Source organism: Oreochromis aureus, linkage group 2 (assembly GCF_013358895.1).
Source record: "Oreochromis aureus strain Israel breed Guangdong linkage group 2, ZZ_aureus, whole genome shotgun sequence".
NCBI classification, from domain to species: domain Eukaryota; kingdom Metazoa; phylum Chordata; class Actinopteri; order Cichliformes; family Cichlidae; genus Oreochromis; species Oreochromis aureus.
In genome coordinates this window covers 30755679-30773352 of record NC_052943.1, presented here as the reverse complement: position 1 = coordinate 30773352, position 17674 = coordinate 30755679, and the positions used below count along the sequence as shown (strand labels likewise).

Genomic DNA, 17674 nt, shown 5'->3' with positions numbered 1-17674 from the left:
GCTAAAATATTGTGATTCTCTTACATCAGCCAGATATCCGAGTTGCAATGCAGAGAGTTGTTCTTCTCAGCTGAGCCTGCAATGTGATCAATCAAACAATCTCCTGCTTCACCTGCTGAGTTGAATCAGATCCTGGTGCTTCATGTGTCATAACATCCTCTGATATTGTGTATTTCAGGTTAGGAAATTCAGCAGGAAACCTCAGTATAACAATAGCAGCTATGTACATGGGCTGTGTGTAGTGCACTAAAACCCTTAATGAACCAGTGATTTACAGTATAATTACAAGATGCTACTGTAATTAGAATTTGCCAAAGGAGTCTGCAATGATTTTAGAGAAAAAAAAAACGATTATGCAGAAGAAGATTGCAAAATATTTTTATTTTGGGGCACTGCTAGTACAGTTTTGTTATCCTGAGTATTTTACTTGAGAGCCATTAAATTTAAATAAGTGGTATAAAAGTAATATCTTTTATTTTGTCAGTAATCACTAATTACATTAATTACATATCGAATATTATTGGATTTTTCAAAAATATAATATTAGAGTATGCAACTGTAAGAGCTATTTCAAAGCTTTAGAATCATAAGCTATACTTAAAAGGTTGTGAAAGAGGGGAGGGATCAGGAAGAAATAGTGTCCCCTTAAGATCTATCAATTTACAAAACAGCTGCAAAAAAACAAGAGAGCATTTCTTCATGCTCTTAAACTTTTTTTTATTGTTGTGTTTATTTCCTGTTTTTATGCTTGTCTTATTTGCTCTGTACAGTGTCCTTGGGTGTTTTGAAAGGTACTTTTAAATAAAATGTATTATTATCATCATCATCATTATTATCATTATTATTATTATTATTTTTATATTTTAATCACAGGCTTTGTGCAATCCGTAATGGCTTTTTTACAAATTATAGAGTGTAGATTTGATGGGCTGTGGTTAGAAATGGTAACCACAATAGTTAATAACAAATGAGTACAAAACTATCACAAAAAAAATTATAAAAATAATAATCTCCATTACTCTTAAGTAACAAAACAATAACCATACCTGCATAAGTACACTGCTAGCATAACTTTTTTATGTTTTGTACACCCTGGACAAGTTGACATCCTTAATTAAACCAGAATATGACAAATGAAGGGAAGAAGCATAGCAAGGGTCCAACATAAACTTGGATGGACTCAAGGGTAACAGCAAAAGTCCTATCACTGAAATAGCTAAGCTGGATAAACACTAAACAATATATCATAATGATCTTAATGAGAGGACACCGAATGTTTTGTCTTACTGTTTTTCCAAAGGTCCCTTCCAAAAAATAAATCAATTAAATGAAATCCACAAACACTTTGTCTGTCTTTTAGCAGAGCTGATCTGATCGAGCTTATGTCATTTCAAACACATCTGGTTATTTTTGAAAACTTTTTTAATATTCTGCATCTGTAGCTGTGCAGCAAAAGACAGCATGGCCATGCTCCACGTTGTGATGGAGCATGGGAACAATCCAGAAAGGCATTCCAGATGATGAGTAATTAAATCTACTTGGCAGTTTAATACAAAATACTTTCAATAAACTGATATAGGACTTCACTTTCATCTACTGTTGAAAATCATTGGTTTTGGTTCAAATCAACCTCAGTATATATGCAGAAAATCCTAAAAAGAGGTACATTGTGTTTTACTGTGTCGACAGCCATTTGTAAAACATGATGGAGGCTCTGTCATGGTTTGGGGTTGCCAGTGCTGCTGAAATCCTTAAATAAAGAAATTAGACACTGATCCACCATGCAATGCCATTTGGAAGCTGGCAACAGCTTCACTTTTTAGCATGACAATGATCCCAAACACACTGCCAATACAGTAGAAGTATACCTGGATATTGAAACACACAATGGTACAATACTGGTCATAGATCGGAGTCCCCGAAACCTAGACTTCAATATTATTGTAGAAGTGTGAGACCATATTGACAGAGAACAGAACAAAAGGCAGTCAATAGGCAGGTTATTGAAATGTCCTTTAGATTAAAGAACCAGTACTTGCCAGAAAGTTCTGAAGCTCTTTTACTATTGCTATAGGCCTCTTGGCAAAGTCACTAAGCAGTTTTTGTCAGTCTTTCTAGGGGGATCTCCATCTCATGGAGCCACTGTTTCCTGTTACTTGTTGATAACTGTTACTGTACAATCAAGAGAACAGTTCACCCTGCCCGTGATAGGGTTATCAGGGCCCCACCTTGGAGCCAGGCCCAGGGGGGTGCTCGAGGGTGAGCTTCTGGTGGCCGGGCCTTAGTCCATGGGGCCCAGCCAAGCATAGCCCGAAAAAGGGACATGGGCCCATCCTCCTGTAGGCCCACCACCCGCAGAAGACACCGTAGAGGTTGGGTGCAATGTCTGTCGGGCAGCAGCCAGGAGCGGAGACCATGGCGGCCTGTACATTAGGGTGGACAAGATTGTTTGTTCCCTGCGCCTTCAGGTCAGGGAATGGGTCGTGACTCGTGTCTGTGCTTATGCGCCAAACAACGGTTCAGAATACGCAGCCTTTTTGGAGTCCCTGGGGGGGGTGCTTGAGGATGCTCAACCTGGAGACGCTGGGACACTTCAACGCTCATGTGGGCAATGACAGTGAGACTTGGAGGGCCGTGCTTGGGAGGAACGGCCTCCCGGATCTGAATCCAAGTGGTGTTTTCTTGTTGGACTTCTGTGCAAATCACATCTTGTCTATAACGAAGACCATCTTCGAACATAAGGGTGTCCATAAGTGCACGTGGCACCAAGATATCCTAGGTCGCAGTTCAATGATCAATTTTGTAATCGTATGACGAGACCTGCGGCCATATCTTCTGGACACTCGAGTAAAGAGAGGGGCTGAGTTGTCGACTGATGGGGGAGGGTGCTGGATATACCTGGTGCACCTAAACGTATAGTGAGTGTGTGCTGGGAATAGGGATGGGTATCGAAAACCGGTTCTTGTTGAGAACCGGTTCCCACTGTTTCAATTCCTTGGAATCGTTTGCCATTTTTGCAAACGATTCCCTTATCGATTCCAGTCGCCCAGAATGACGTCACCACGTTGCGGCGCGTCGGAGCGTACCTGGCAGGAAACACGGCGCCTAAGCGGCTCAAACGCTCAAAAGTTTGGTTATACTTTACCAGAACGGATGACAACAGGGCAACTTGCAATACTTGCAAAGTAGATATTTCATTAAGGGAGGAAACACTACGAATATGCAAAAGCATTTGCTCACAAAACACGCGATGAACTTAAATGAATGTCATGTTTTTAATTCCGCTCCGGACTCGTGAATCTCAACCCAGCAGCAGCGGTAACGTTTGCACGTCCTCTCCCGTTAATGCGGCAGGTAAATAATCAACTAACAGTGCATGTTATGTTAGCGCGATCTGCCTTATTATAAAACCTGCCATTACTGTGCATTAGGTGACCATGATGAGACAGACAGACAGTTCGCTGGCAGTTGTCGCTGGCAGTTGTCGCTGCAGTCCACCGGTAGCGTCTCTTTTCAGGCCCGAATGTCACCGAGCAGTGACCAAGTTTGTGGTCAAAGCCTTGCAGCCATTTGCCACAGCAGATGGTAAGTGAATGTGTTTAATTGTAGGCAGGGACATTACTGAATATTCTTGTGTAATTGCTACAGAATAATTTATGTTATACTTTGTTATTGCTACAGAAGAATATTTATTTTATTATTTTACATTTACAATTTTCCCCGGGGACCCTGTGACACCCCATTGAAGAGCCATAGGCTGGATCTCTTAAGATCTCACTGTTGGGTTTGTAAGGCCATGTTACTCCTAAATTTCTATCTTGTTCAAAGAGAAGATATAAAACAAAATTCTAAGCTAATCGACCTTAGTGTTCTCCTTTTTAAAAATAAGAATCGATAAGAGAATCGATAAAGAATCAAATCGTTAAACAGAATCGAAAATGGAATCGGAATCATTAAAATCTTATCAATACCCATCCCTAGCTGGGAATGCCTGGCAGAGGCCCCGGTTCGTGAGATCTTCAACGCGCACCTCCAGCAGAACTTCAACACCATTCTGAGGAAAACTGGGGACATTGAGTCCGAATGGGCCATGTTCAGCACCTCTCTTGCCAAAGCCACTGCACTGAGCTGCGGCCGCAAGGTGGTTGGTGCCTGTCGGGGTTGTAACCCCCGAACCAAATGGTGGCTGAAGAAATACTCCTATCGGGCTTGGTTAGCCTGTGGGACTTCGGAGACAGCTGATAGGTAACAACAGGCCAAGCAGAATGCAGCTCGGGCAGGGGCTGAAGCAAAAACTTTTGGACGGCCTCGAAGAGATTCTGGCAAACCGTCAGACGACTCAGGAGGGAAAGCGGTGCTCTACCTGCACTGTCTATAGTGCAGGTGGAGTGCTGCTGACTTCAACTGAGAACATTGTCAGGCAGTGGAAGGAATACTTTGCTTCCTCCACGGAAGATGTGCCAATGGGATTAAAGAGGTCCTCAGAGTCTGGGGACGAGGGAGACAACTCATCTATCTACAGGGGTGAGGTCACTGAGGGCATCACTGAGGCCACCCCAGGGGCCCTGCCACCAACAACTCCTTGGTGGCAGGGCCTCTGGGGTAGAGGAGGCTTTCACTTGGGTGGTCTCAGAATCTAATCTCTGCTTTTCGCAGATGATGTGCTTCTGTTGGCTTCATCGGGTGATGGTCTCCAGCTCACACTGGAATGGGTTGCAGCCGAGTGTGAAGCGGTAGGAATGAGAATCATCCCCTCCAAATCTGAGGCCATGGTCCTCAGCTTAAAAATGGTGGAGTGCCCACTCTGAGTCAGGGATGAGTTCCTGCCCTACATGGAGGAGTATCTCGGGGTCTTTTTCACGAGTGACGGGAAAAGGGAGCAGGAGATCGACAGACGAATTGGTGCTGCGGCTGCAGTGATGCGGACGCTGTACCGGTCCGAGAGAGAGCTGAGTGTAAATGCGAAACTCTCGATTTACTGGTCGATCTACGTCCCTACCCTCACCTATGGTCACGAGCTGTGGGTAGTGACCGAAAGAATGAGATCATGGATACAAACAGCAGAAATGAGCTTCCTCCAAAGCGTGGCTGGCCTCTCTCTTAGAGATAGGGTGAGAAGTACAGCCATCTGGGAGGGGCTAAGAGTAGAGCCACTGCTCCTCCACATTGAAAGGAGCCAGCTGAGGTTGTTCGGGCATCTGGCATCTGGGTAAAGTGTGCCGGCCATGTCCCAGCAGGAGGAGGCCCCGGGGCAGACCCAGGACATGCTGGAGATATTGTATGTCTCTGCTGGCCTGGGAACGCCTTGGTATTCCCCCGGACAAGCTGGAGGAGGGGGCCAGGGTGAGGGAGGTCTGGCCTCCTCTGCTTGGGCTGCTGCCCCATCAAACCCGACCCCGGATAAATGAAAGAAGATGGATGGATGGATAGACCCTGGTAGGGTGTCCCATAGCAAATTGATCCCAGGGGATTTTCTAGAAAAAGAAAACCTTATGAAACAAAATGGTTATTACAATCTCAAGATTAATCTCAACACAAAAATCATAGTGAAGTGAACAGCACTTGGTATACTGGAGCCCAGGAAATTGCAACCTAGAGATCTCTTTTTCATTTGTTTTAACAAAACGTTGTAGAGAGTACAAAGATAATTAAATAGTTCAAGACACACAGCATTGTAGCATGTTCAAAACACCAGTGACTCAGCCAACATAGTAGGCACTTGGACTCTTGGATAATTGCCAAGCCACTTTATTAATTTTTATTTTCTGAAAAGCTTTCTGTTGGTGTCAGTTACACATAGTGGGTGCACATGTACAAAGGACAGAGGAGTGGTGTAGTCTGGGCTGAGGCAGAACTTACTGTGCAGATGACTGTCTAAATCCATAACATAGTCAGCAGGGGTCAAAGGACACACGGCTATAATTGCTCATCATAGTTATTCAAACAGTCACACAGTCTTGTACTGTGAACACTTGATCATGGCTTATTTTTTCCCTAGTTTAGCTTTTTGGATTCAGAATGGATTATGCTTCCTACCTGGACAGACTGATATCCATGAAATTTAAGTGACTTTATGTTACAGTGTGATGATAGAGAGAACCCTTTATTTTTCTGACAAGCTTTCTTCTGCTGCCAGGCATTTGTTTTTACCCTTCAATTCTTCATTCTCAATCGTACGCTACTGTCAGTGGAACGTCACTTAAACTGTAATTTAGATTTGTGAATCTAAGGTAACTTCTAAGAAACTTCTCTCACTCAAAAACAAAGATGTACACATCAGGCCATCAGGGAGAAATATTTGCTCTTCAAAAGGAAAATTACTGTTCACAGTCTGCAGTTTGCTAAGGATCACAATGACAACCAGGATGAAAAAAAATTCCAGCTTTTTTGCTTTATATCAGAAGCATTATAGGGCAGCAAAATGCTGCTTTCTAGGGTAACAATCTTATACAATCTGTGGAACATGGTGGTGGCGATCGAATTGCAGCACAGATAGGTCAAAATATGAACAAAGGATACAATCACACAAGGTGAAGCAGAAACACAAGGAGGATCATCTGTCTTGCTTTTTTGATCTGTCTCTTAATGATTCTGTTTTATCCTCATCCTTGTACCTTTCATTTATTTTTTCTTTGCTCATTTTTTCATCTCTTCCTCCATTTTATTTGCACTGCAGGGCAGTCCAGTTACTAATCTTAACAGTATTAGATGTGAATGTATTTAATTCAATTCAATTTATTTGTATAGTGCCCTACAATAAAACAGAGAAAACCTCAACAATCTGACAGCACCGTATGAGCAAGCACTTGGTGACAATGGGAAGAAACCTGCAGCAGAACCAGGGTCACCTGATCTGGCCCTAACTAAATTATTTATCAAAATGAACAATCTTCAGCTTAATCTTAAAAGAAGAGAGGGTGTCGTCTCCCAAATCCAAACTGAGAGCTGGTTCCACAGTAGAAGAGCCTCAAATTTGAAGGCTCTGACCCCAGTTCTACTTTGAAATATCTTATGACAAAAAGTAAACCAGCAGTCTATGGTTTACTTTTACTAGCAGTCAAAGACTATGAGGTCTTTAAGATAAGATGGGGCCTGATTATTCAAGATCTTGTATGTGAAGAGAAGGATTTTAAATTTGATTCTGGGTTTAACAGGGAGCCAATGAATAGAAATTAATATGGAAGAATTATGCTCTCTAGTCCCTGTCAGTACTTACACTGCAGCAATGTGAATCAACTGAAGGCTTTTCAGTATTTTTTAGGTTAGACTGATAATAATGAATTACAATTGTCCAGCCTAGAATTTATGAATGCATGAACTAGTTTTTCAGCATCATTCTGAGATAGGATGTCTAATTTTAGAGATATTGTGGAAATATAAGAAAGCAGTCCTATATATTTCATTAACATGAGAACTGAAGGGCATATCCTGGTCAAAAACAGCTAACCTCAGTTTTATCTGAATTTAGAACCAGGAAATTAAAGCTCATCCAGGTCTTAATGTCTATAAGAAACTCCTGAATGTATGAAGAAAGTATTAAGTGACATTTTCTTTATTTTTTAAATGTTATGACATATACATATAATTAAAAGCATGCTAAAAAAATCCAAGATATTCTTGATACACCACTTGAGACACATGATGGCGCTGCTGCACTATGGCTAAAACACTAAAGCACACTGCAGCAAGAGTGAGCAAGATGTAATACCCCACCACTCGTCACCCACGTTGTCCTTCATCTACTGAATCCTAAACCCTGCCCTCACTCTCCTTTTCATTCTCCATAACCATCCATTACCATCTTCTCTCTGTTTCACACTGTCGCCTCTCACCTTGGTCCTTTTCCCCTCTATCTTATAAGCCACCATAGATAGAGTCATGCATAGATATGATCGCAACCCTGACACATGAATAACAAACAGTGTTTTCTGATGGGAACTAAGGAAGATAGAAGGGATAGATGGACTTTGCATCACTTTTTTCTCACATCCAGACACTGATTCAGGATGAATTCTCATCAGGACATGAGTAACAAAAAGGGGGTAAAAGTTCAAGGGGAAAAGAAGGAAGGAGAGGTGTTTAGGATGTATGGACGGTTGAGAATGGAGCACTTGTCATTCGTTTAAAGATGGAATGGGTGGGTGAGGGTGTTGAGGCTGTACAGGAGGAGTGGCTGTTGCACTTTGCAGAATGTCACAGCTCTGTCACAGTGTCACAGCCATGTCGTCTGCTGCCATCACTCTCTTTTCCTAATGTGTGAAGCTTTCATCTTTGTCCCTACGTTTTCCATGGCACTCTCTCTCTTCTTTCCGTTTGACAGACTGCCGTGGTTTTTGTGGGCTTTCGCTACAGATAATATTCTGCCTCAGGCTGCACATAGAATTTGCTCGCCAGGATAAGCCAATTTACAACACATTGCAGGCTCAAGATCACTAATTTTAGTCAAGCTACTTTTAGGAAAATAACACAGATGGCATAATAAAATGTCAAATACATTTAGTGGAAATTTGTGCTAACCAATATCAGCTAAGAGTTTGTTCAGTTTATGGTAAATAAAAAGTACATCTCTGAGTAGGTTACTATGTTTAGTACTAGGGAAATAGGTCCCAGTGATTCTTTTTTTCATATTGCATGTTTTCATTGTGCTTAATTAACTGAATTAATTTAATTTTGTCATTTAACTTTTAACAAAGCTCTCCATTTGAGATGACTTTAGGTTACAAAAAACAACTTTAACTTAAAAGACACTAAATTTAGACATGGTTTAATTAGGTCCACATTTTCAACTCTGCTGCTCAAACTACAAATGCATTTTCCTTACATATTTGGCACTATTTAAGGGCAAATAAACAGGCTTTGCAACTGTATACGATTTATTGCTAAGAGGTATTACAAAATGGAGTTACTACAAAGAAATAATCAACAAAATGCAAATTCCCTTTTGCACCTTTTGTGTTTCAGATTGATTTCAGATCAGTTGTGTTAATACAGTATGTAAATGAAAAAATAACTGTAAATTCAGACACGTGAGTGTTGGAGTCAAATTGTTAAATGTTGCCATTATTGTACTTAAATTTGTAAGTCTTAGTTCAAACTGTATGATCAAAGATATTCCTTTGTTTCTGACTCCCTCCCCAGCCTGTTGAATGGTGGGGGAGGCTGTTGAATATTGTAGGTTCTGTTTTCTTGTTTAGTAAACGTCCTGCCTTTATGACCCTTTTGGTGAGCAGGAGGTCACACAAACACACCCCCAAACACAAACACACACACACACACACTCACTCACTCACGTCTGCAGGGGAAGCTCTTTGAAGTGGTCTGAGACCAAGGGCAGGAGGGTCTGCTCTGAGATCCTTCCCGTGCTAGCATGTGAAAAACCGGTTGAGCTGTTTGTTTTGCTTCATTAACGGGAATAAGTCTAAACCAGCGGGTTTAACCAGCCTGTGGAAGCGCAGACCCAACATTTATTTGGTCCTTCCAAGTCGGATCTCAACGCATCGTGTACACCGAGGAGGGAGAGACCAGACACCGCAGTCTGCTAGAAGCCAGGACGTCTGGGACATCTGATGAAAGCCCAAGTACTTAATTTGTGGCCAGGCCGGTGAGTTAGCGTCTGACCTCCCCTCGGGTTGGATGGCAATTGACAGGATCCAGAGACTCTCCCCATGAACGAGAAGCAACACAACAGTAAGTAAAGAGAGAGGGCCTCATGCATCACCGTGACCGTGCGGTTAAACGCAGGTACGGGAGCGCGCTAGCTGTGCATGCAGACGCAAGCTACCTGGTTTCTCCACCAGTTTTCAAGGAGGTCTGGTTTCTCCTAGAGATGTGTCGGTCGCGAACGAAACCGACTCTTTGAAGTGAACGACGCAAGCTGACTCCTTATTGGGAGCCGTGTTTTTTTTGTTTTTTTTTTCCTTTCTCTCACCCAGGGCTGGACTGGGACAAAAAATCGGCCCGGGCATTTTGACTAGAGACCGGCCCACCAGGTATTATAGGAAAAACCATAAAGCCTTTGAATTAAAACAAACGCTGTTGTCACAGTGATGTATGCTGTCTTGTTGGTATATATGTATCAATCTAATAAACTTAAACCTACACCGTCCTCCCTATTCTAGTATTCTAAACAGTACCCGAAAGTAGACTGCTTGGTCGAGTTAACCTCCTGAACTATCTACAACACATGGTGAAAACCTGAAATTAAGACAGAGAAGGCTAGAGGTGAGATATGATCATTACTGATTACTGATGACAGATTTAGATATATTTTCATAAACCATTCATTTGCCACATCAACAAACAGCATGACAGGGCAAAATATTTTTTCTAACATGGTAACCTTTAAAAAGTGAAAGGAGATAGAAAGACAGATGAGAAAGAAAACTTAATTGACTTTTTGATGGCATTTTACACACAGTACTGGTACAGTATCTAGAAAATGTGGGAAAATGCTGGCATCATAAACAGTATTTAGCTACTTCTGAAGAAATTATGATGGGACCCTAAAAAAAATTACTATGTACAATAATGGATTTCTATACATTTTACATCAGATGAAAATGTTTGTTGTAAGATTCAGATAATTTTTTGTTAAAAGCGAGACATTTTAAATGCGAATAAGAAAGAAAAGTATTTTATTTGTGCCCCCCTCTCCCTGTTAATGCCCTGCCTGGGCCCCTGGCAAAACTTTGCTAGACCCGCCCGTGCACAGTTACCAGCTGTCAGCTACGTAGAAAAGGATCCTGGTGTTATTTGTCTCTCAGAAACAGTTCATAACTTCCCTTCAACTCATTCATGTCACCTAAAAGGTAAACCTGTTTCTCCATCACCTGTTCAGCTCTGATGATTCAGTAAGGACATCTCCTGGCTTTATCTTCATGTTTCCCTCTCACCAGACAACCAAACCGACATCATGACCAGCAGCTTTACAGCTGTGGCTCCAGCAAACATCAGCTGATACTAGAAATTAATATTAAATAAATTTTAACAACAGCTGATCAAGCTTAAACGTGCTGCTGTTGTTTAGCGCGACATCCTCTGGTTTCCTCTTTCTGGCGCAAAGTGGGCAATAAATAAACAAGAGAGAAAAGCCGATCAACTGATCATTGATCAGTTTCATGATTGAAGTAGAAACAGGAGAGGGAGAGGAGAGAATGAAAGAAGAAGCAGCTGTGCAGCAAAGACACAGAGTAACTCCAGCTTTGTGTTTTTTTCATTGTAGCTGACGTCCAGGACAAACTGTTCCTTTTCACCTCAATACGAAACGCGCAATATTTTCTCTGAATACGAGACGATTCCGTTTTTTACGGGACGGTTGGAAACTCTAATAACTAACCTTATAAATAAGATAAGACAAGTTCAACATCAATAATATCACAGCTCCCGCCCAGCAGTATATAAACTACGTCATGCTAGCTAGTACGCAGTACGAGTTATTGTAACTGACTGTAAAAAGTCAGCATAACGAAAATAAACTCCACCTAAACTTAGTTTATATCTGACCCAGATAGACTGCAGGTCATAACTTCCTACCTGAAGTTCAGTTCACCGCCTCGGGTCTCTGCTCCTCCTGCCTTTCTGTGATCCACCTGCCAGCGTGTTGCATCTGCTGGCCTCTACCACTTGCTAATGTTACTGAATCTGTGGAAGCTCCGCCATAGCCACCACCAAACAATTGAGTTATTTTTACACATCTCCCAGCATCTGGCCAATCCACCACCTTTCGGTGTTTATACCGTTATGGAAAAAAAAACACACAAAAAAAAACAAACCCCATCGGCCCGTAAAAAGAGAAGGGTCTGGCTGCAGCCACTGTGGAGCTCCACAGTGGCTGCAGCCAGGTGCTCTTGGGGGGCGTGGAATTCCTGGCTTGTGTAGCCACTAGGTAACAAAAGCTCAACACTGCCCCTAGCATCCTGGAGCACTTCCGTTGTGTTTTGGAGTTTGTACATGCTTTGTCTCTAGGGGCCACCGTAAATATACTTTTATTTATTCACTCCACATAAAATGTAGTAAATAAATCATATAATACAAAAACCAACTATTTATATTTCAACTTTTAACTATTTAAATTTTCAGCTTTTTCCTTTTAAACAAATTTGAAGTGAAACAACACAAAACACTGCAAACCACAACACAATTAAATCTAGATTAAAATATGCAAAACAAAAAGAAGATGCACATTCTCTGTCATATGGCCCTGCATGAATAAACTTTCTGAATCCTTTATCATCCGCAACTGAAAATAGTTGTGGATGATCACTATACCTTTCAAATGTGACGTTGTTGGCCCTGGCTCTCTTTCTCTTTCTTTCAATTCAATTCAATTCAATTTTATTTATATAGCGCCAAATCACAACAAAAGTCGCCTCAAGGCGCTTTATATTGCTTTCCCTCTGGCTCTGTTCCTGTGCTACTGTGAGTGTAACTACCGCCCCTCCCCCGTCTGCCTAGCGCAAGCACAAGGCTAGCGTGCGGAGTTAAGCGGAAAAAAAGGGCAAGAGAGAGGGTGAGAGCATAGCTGGACTGGCCATCGGGCATACCGGGCATTTGCCCAGTGGGCCGATGGTGATTTTTCGTTTTTATGCCCCCCCAAGAGCACCTGGCTGCAGCCACTGTGGAGCTCCACAGTAACCGGAAACACGTGACCTCCACAGTAGCTGGAAACATGTGACCTCCACAGTAACCGGAAACACGTAACTTCAGTTAAATCGACTTTGACAGCGAAAACTAAATTGTGTTTTTGTTACTATTGATGCTGCTGCGAAATAAAAATGGTTTTAAGTGGGGTTTTTTTAACACTCTGGGTTTGTTCAAAAAAATTCACCATCCCCTAAATTGTTCGTGGCCAAAAGTATACAGTGGTCCCTCGCTGTTTCGCTGATTTTTTTTTTTTTTACAGCACATCGTGTTGTGCGTTCTGATTGCTGTAGACCATTGTCAATCAATCTAGTCCAGTGTCTCCTGTACAGGAGCGGTCCCTAATGGCCGTCCGTGAGTCCTTTGGTACCGTTCCGCGAGAGTTGAGGCTCCAGTGTGAAATGTAAGGTTGTAGTTGTGTGTCTTATTTTGAAAGAACTATTTACGCGTTACCATAGCGACCAGAGAGCATTTAGAAGCAGAGAGGAGGCTGTCACTGTCATTGTTGTTGGCGCACAGCTCAAGTCACGTTTATTATTATATTTACAAAATACCAGTTTCTTTTTTTATTCTTTTGTTGTATTTATCCGCGACACCTTAAAGGTCGTTCCCTGAAAATATTGTCTGACATTAAAGTGGTCCGTGGTGCAAAAAAGGTTGGGGACTGCTGCTGTACAGTACAGAATGCATTTAGCTTGTCGAATTTAAATAAATCTTCGATCGCTAGCAGTGTAACTAGGGCTGTGCGATATGACCAAAATCTCATATCCCGATATAAGAATTCTATCGTCCGATAACGATATAAATCACAAAAATGTAACATTTTCTGTAAATTCTGTGAATGTCGGGCAGCTCGACTTGCGTGAAGTGTTTCCAGCTGGGCGTCGCGTACCTGGAGTCGAGTGTTTTAACTAATGCATGAAACGATACATCTTTAGACATAGGTTGTAACGGCTGCTGTTTTCTTTGTGAGTATTTATTACACAGCGTGCTGCGGGGAAAAGCCTGTTCTAACGTTTGAGTCTAAGGTTTATTTTTTAGCACCTGACGGCTCTTTTTTTGCTTCTCATCCGTAAATACTCTGCATCTTTCACGTGATTCAGTTTATTTTGAAAAGTCTCAACAGGATCTTGAGCTTTATTGTGAAAGGTTTATGTGGAAAATAAACAAGCGGACACGAGGTGGTTTTACTGTCGTTGTTGCTAACCACAACGCATAAAAATAAGCGCTTGTCCGTCTGTAGTGTGGTTATATTAAATATAAGAGAAAGAGAGAACTTTAGGAAATTAATATAGCCACTACAGTGACCATCAAAATAATGAAAAAATATTGCCGTAAACAGTTTATTTTGCAACACCACGAAACAAACGATAGCGTAAAATGAAACGATAGACGTTTTTATATCGTCATCCGATATATATCGTTATATCGAACAGCCCTAAGTGTAACACAACAATGCTGACGAAACGTTTTGCACCGCCAAAGGCACCTTTTGGTTTCATTCCATAATACTGGACTTATGTTTCTACGAAGGTTTGAACTCTAAGAGTGTTTAAACAAAAGAGAAAAGTGTGACAATGTTCATGCCTGTCTGAGAAAAGTGTATAAAGCATGTAGTGAGGGGTTTTACAGTCTTAATATCTATAATAATTGTAAAAAATAAAGTTGGCTGCTTCATGGATTTCACCTACCGCGGGTTATTTTTAGAACGTAACTCCTGCGATAAACGAGGGACCGCTGTATTATTAATAGTAGAGTCTGGGACATCTAATTGATTAACATCAACATTGATTATGCACTGTTATTTTTGTTCAAGGAGAGCAAAAACTATAAAACTCTCTCAGCTTGTTTGTTGCCAAAAATGGCCACTTTTTGTGTATGTTCACAAAATGCTATAAAATGTATATTTCTTAAAACATTTATCTACTTTTACCGACGTGACTCTTTAAAATAGCACCAGTCCTTTTCATCAAAATCAAAATTGTATCTAAATTTTTTACTCTTTATAGCCAGTTAGGTTATATATTACCATTAACTTTTCAGATAAAACGGTGATAAAGTCCTAATGTTTTCATGAAACTTCCTTTTTTTCCCCCATCTGAGCATTGGGGAAAAGGCTGTCTTGCAATTGTTGAGGTCACTAGTGTGTACCCCATTTCTTCCAGGATCACTCTCTTTATAGGTTTTAGTGGACTCCTAGTACTGTGAAGTGGTTTCATGGTACAAAGGCATTGTATTCCAAGATCTGGGAGATTGTAGAAATGAGCAGTGATGCCCTTCCTACCATCTTTCCAGAAAAATAAGTGATCTGGAAGCTGTTAGGTTTACTTAAAGCAGCAGCATTTTCTGCACCTGCAGAAACTCCCGGACACATTTACTAACAGTGTTTGTTGCTGTATGTGCTGCAGCTTAGAATTTTTTATTAATATATATTTTGTTAATATTTTGGCTATGGTGTCTTGTTATGAAATGTACAAGAGTAAAAGTGTTTTTAGCATGTGCTTCAAAGCTAGTGACTGGGAAACTCAAAGCTCAATAGTCTGTATCAACAGAAATTCACTGCAGCCTATGTAATATTTGATGCGTCATAATTTATTCTACTCTATCTTGCAAATACACATTTTTGTGGCAATGTCATGCACAACACACACAACTATTAGATCCTTAAGATCAAACCTGTGTCATTCTTTTGGTCCACTGCAATGTAGTAGTCAAAAAAAAAAAAAAAGAATAAGTGAAGTGGCCACAAATGGCCAGGATAGAGCCCAGAGTGTTAATGTTTAAAATGTATAAAAATATTATTGATTACAATTCTTTACTGTTAATATCAACAACAAGCTTTTTATTTTGAAATTACAAGTATAAAAAAAATGCTGTTACATTTAGCTTTAATGCTGTTACACTGTAATCCTTTATTATAAGTAAGGACATGGAATCAAGTGAACAACATTTTGAAATAAGTTTAATTGGAATTTTGTACTATGCAAAAACAAAACAAAAAACAGCAACGACATATTAAACAAACAAACAAACAGCCAGTGCTTTCATTTGTCCATTACATGTCAAACATAGCACTGACCCTTAGTCCCTGCTCATCAGCACATGCTTTCAAAAAGAGCTCCATGTCCTTTGCAAACTGAAAAACAAAGAGGAACAAGTACCTTGCTCCAGTGTCTTCTTCCTCTGACATGTCTCTTAAGACCCTCTGCTGGCTCCCTTGATTTAAGGACAGATATTTTGGCATTTTTACGTGTCCACAGAAAAGTGCCTTATTTTGGACAACCCACTGCACAGCAGGAAGCAGATCTTCAACAACTGCTGGCTCCTGTGTCAGGCAAATGAGGATAAAAACATAGCTATTTCTCTGTTGCAGAACAGTTTTTTAACAGTTATTCAAATGTCACTAACCATGTAATTACACTACTGTTTTAAGTGAATACTGACCTGACTGACTTCCTGGAACTTGCGCTTTTTCAGTCTGAAAATGGGCACGTGTTGTTCTTCAAGCACAGCTTTGGCTTCCTCTCTCCAGTGTGCAAATAGCTTGCCAGAGCTTAACAGAAAATTTTGATATTGTTAAGGTGTGTAAACTTTGACACAACATAGAACAGAAGTCAAAATATAAATACCTCCTGAGATCAAAGTCCATCAACAGCAAGCACCACCATTTACGCAAGTAGGGCATGTCTGACTGTAAAATATTAATATGAAACATATTTAACAACTTTCAAAAGATTCAAGACTCCATTGCTGTGAAAGTAAATAGGATACTTACTATAGTATAGTCAAATGGTGCATCCAGTGCCACGTACAGAGCAGACTATTTGGAAGAAAAAATAAAAATGTCATTTTTTTAGAAGCTTAAATTAGCTTCTGTATGAATCTCAAGAAGAGAAGAGAAAAATTACCATCAGAATTAGGGCTGGGTATCGTCACTGATTTCTTGAATCGATTCGTTTCCAATTTGATTCAATTCGATTCAATTCAATTAAATTCGATTTGAATCTGGGAAATTTTGACAGTCAGAAATATTATAATTCAGATCAGTACATTTACATATTTTTGTATCTATAAAAAGGAAGCTGACACGCAAGTCTTTATCAAAGGTGTGAGAGTCACAGCAGATGCCTTTGTGTCAAAGTAGCTGAAGATAAAACACAGAAAAACATGAAGGTGGTTTTCCTGGCCTGGGATTTTGTAAAAATATTCTGCAGTACATCAAAAACGAAAGAAAACCACTAATCAACATATAAACGTTACCTCTGACGTTACAACGGTTTTATTAGAGACACTAAGCGTTTTGCATTTTGCATAATTTTAAAAAGTTTAAATTTGTTCAGTATTGAACGGCAGAAATTAGGTTTTCTTTTCGGAAGAATGTAAAAAAAAAAAAAAACAGCGGCCGACAGCGCTGTAAACAACGATAGACTTGTGCGTAACAAGCAAGCGAATAATGCAGAAAACAGATTTTTAGACGGGAAACTGTTCTTGAAGTACAGAGGGAGAGAGAGAGAGAGAGAGAGAGAGAGAAAGAGCTGTGCATGAAGTGTGATTTTATCGTGGTGGAAGCAAAACAGTAAAAGTCAGAGTGATTTCATGACGATGTTTATGTGAAGCGTAGTTTGGATCTTCTTTTGCTGCTGGTTCAGTCAATTTTGTTTGGAGAGAGATCAAACTAACAGCTTTACAATCAGCGAAAAAAGGACGTGAACACAAAGCGCGGACCCACCGAAACATCAGAATCAGCGAGCTGTCAGCAGGCTTTCAGCCCCGACCGTGTCCGTGCAGTTGTTGTGCCAGAAAGTGATTGCCGTCCGCGGGAGCGCGCGCAGCCGCTTAAAGCTGCAGCGCCCATCGGGTGAGAAAGGCAACATCTCACTGATTCTGATCCGCGCTGTGTGTTTACGTCCTTGTGCAGGATCCGTGTACCTGCTCTCATTTACTGTCTTAGCTGTTTGGTGGTTGTTGAAATTTTGTGAGGTTTCACCTGAGATTCTGGCGTTTCGGGCAAAATAAATTTATATTAAAAAATCGA

At 40.8% G+C, this 17674-nt stretch overlaps 1 long non-coding RNA gene across 2 annotated transcripts; it reads right to left on the bottom strand.

Moving 5' to 3' along the window:
• Window positions 1–15922: 15922 nt before the first annotated feature.
• LOC120441055 lies at window positions 15923–16538 on the bottom strand. 2 transcript variants are annotated; one of them, XR_005613751.1, is made up of 4 exons: window positions 16415–16538; window positions 16269–16330; window positions 16084–16192; window positions 15923–15964 (listed from the first exon to the last, which is right to left on the bottom strand). It is a non-coding gene; the product is annotated as an uncharacterized LOC120441055 (long non-coding RNA). The 2 variants fall into 2 exon arrangements; XR_005613750.1 differs by having other exon boundaries at window positions 16084–16330.
• Window positions 16539–17674: the final 1136 nt, after the last annotated feature.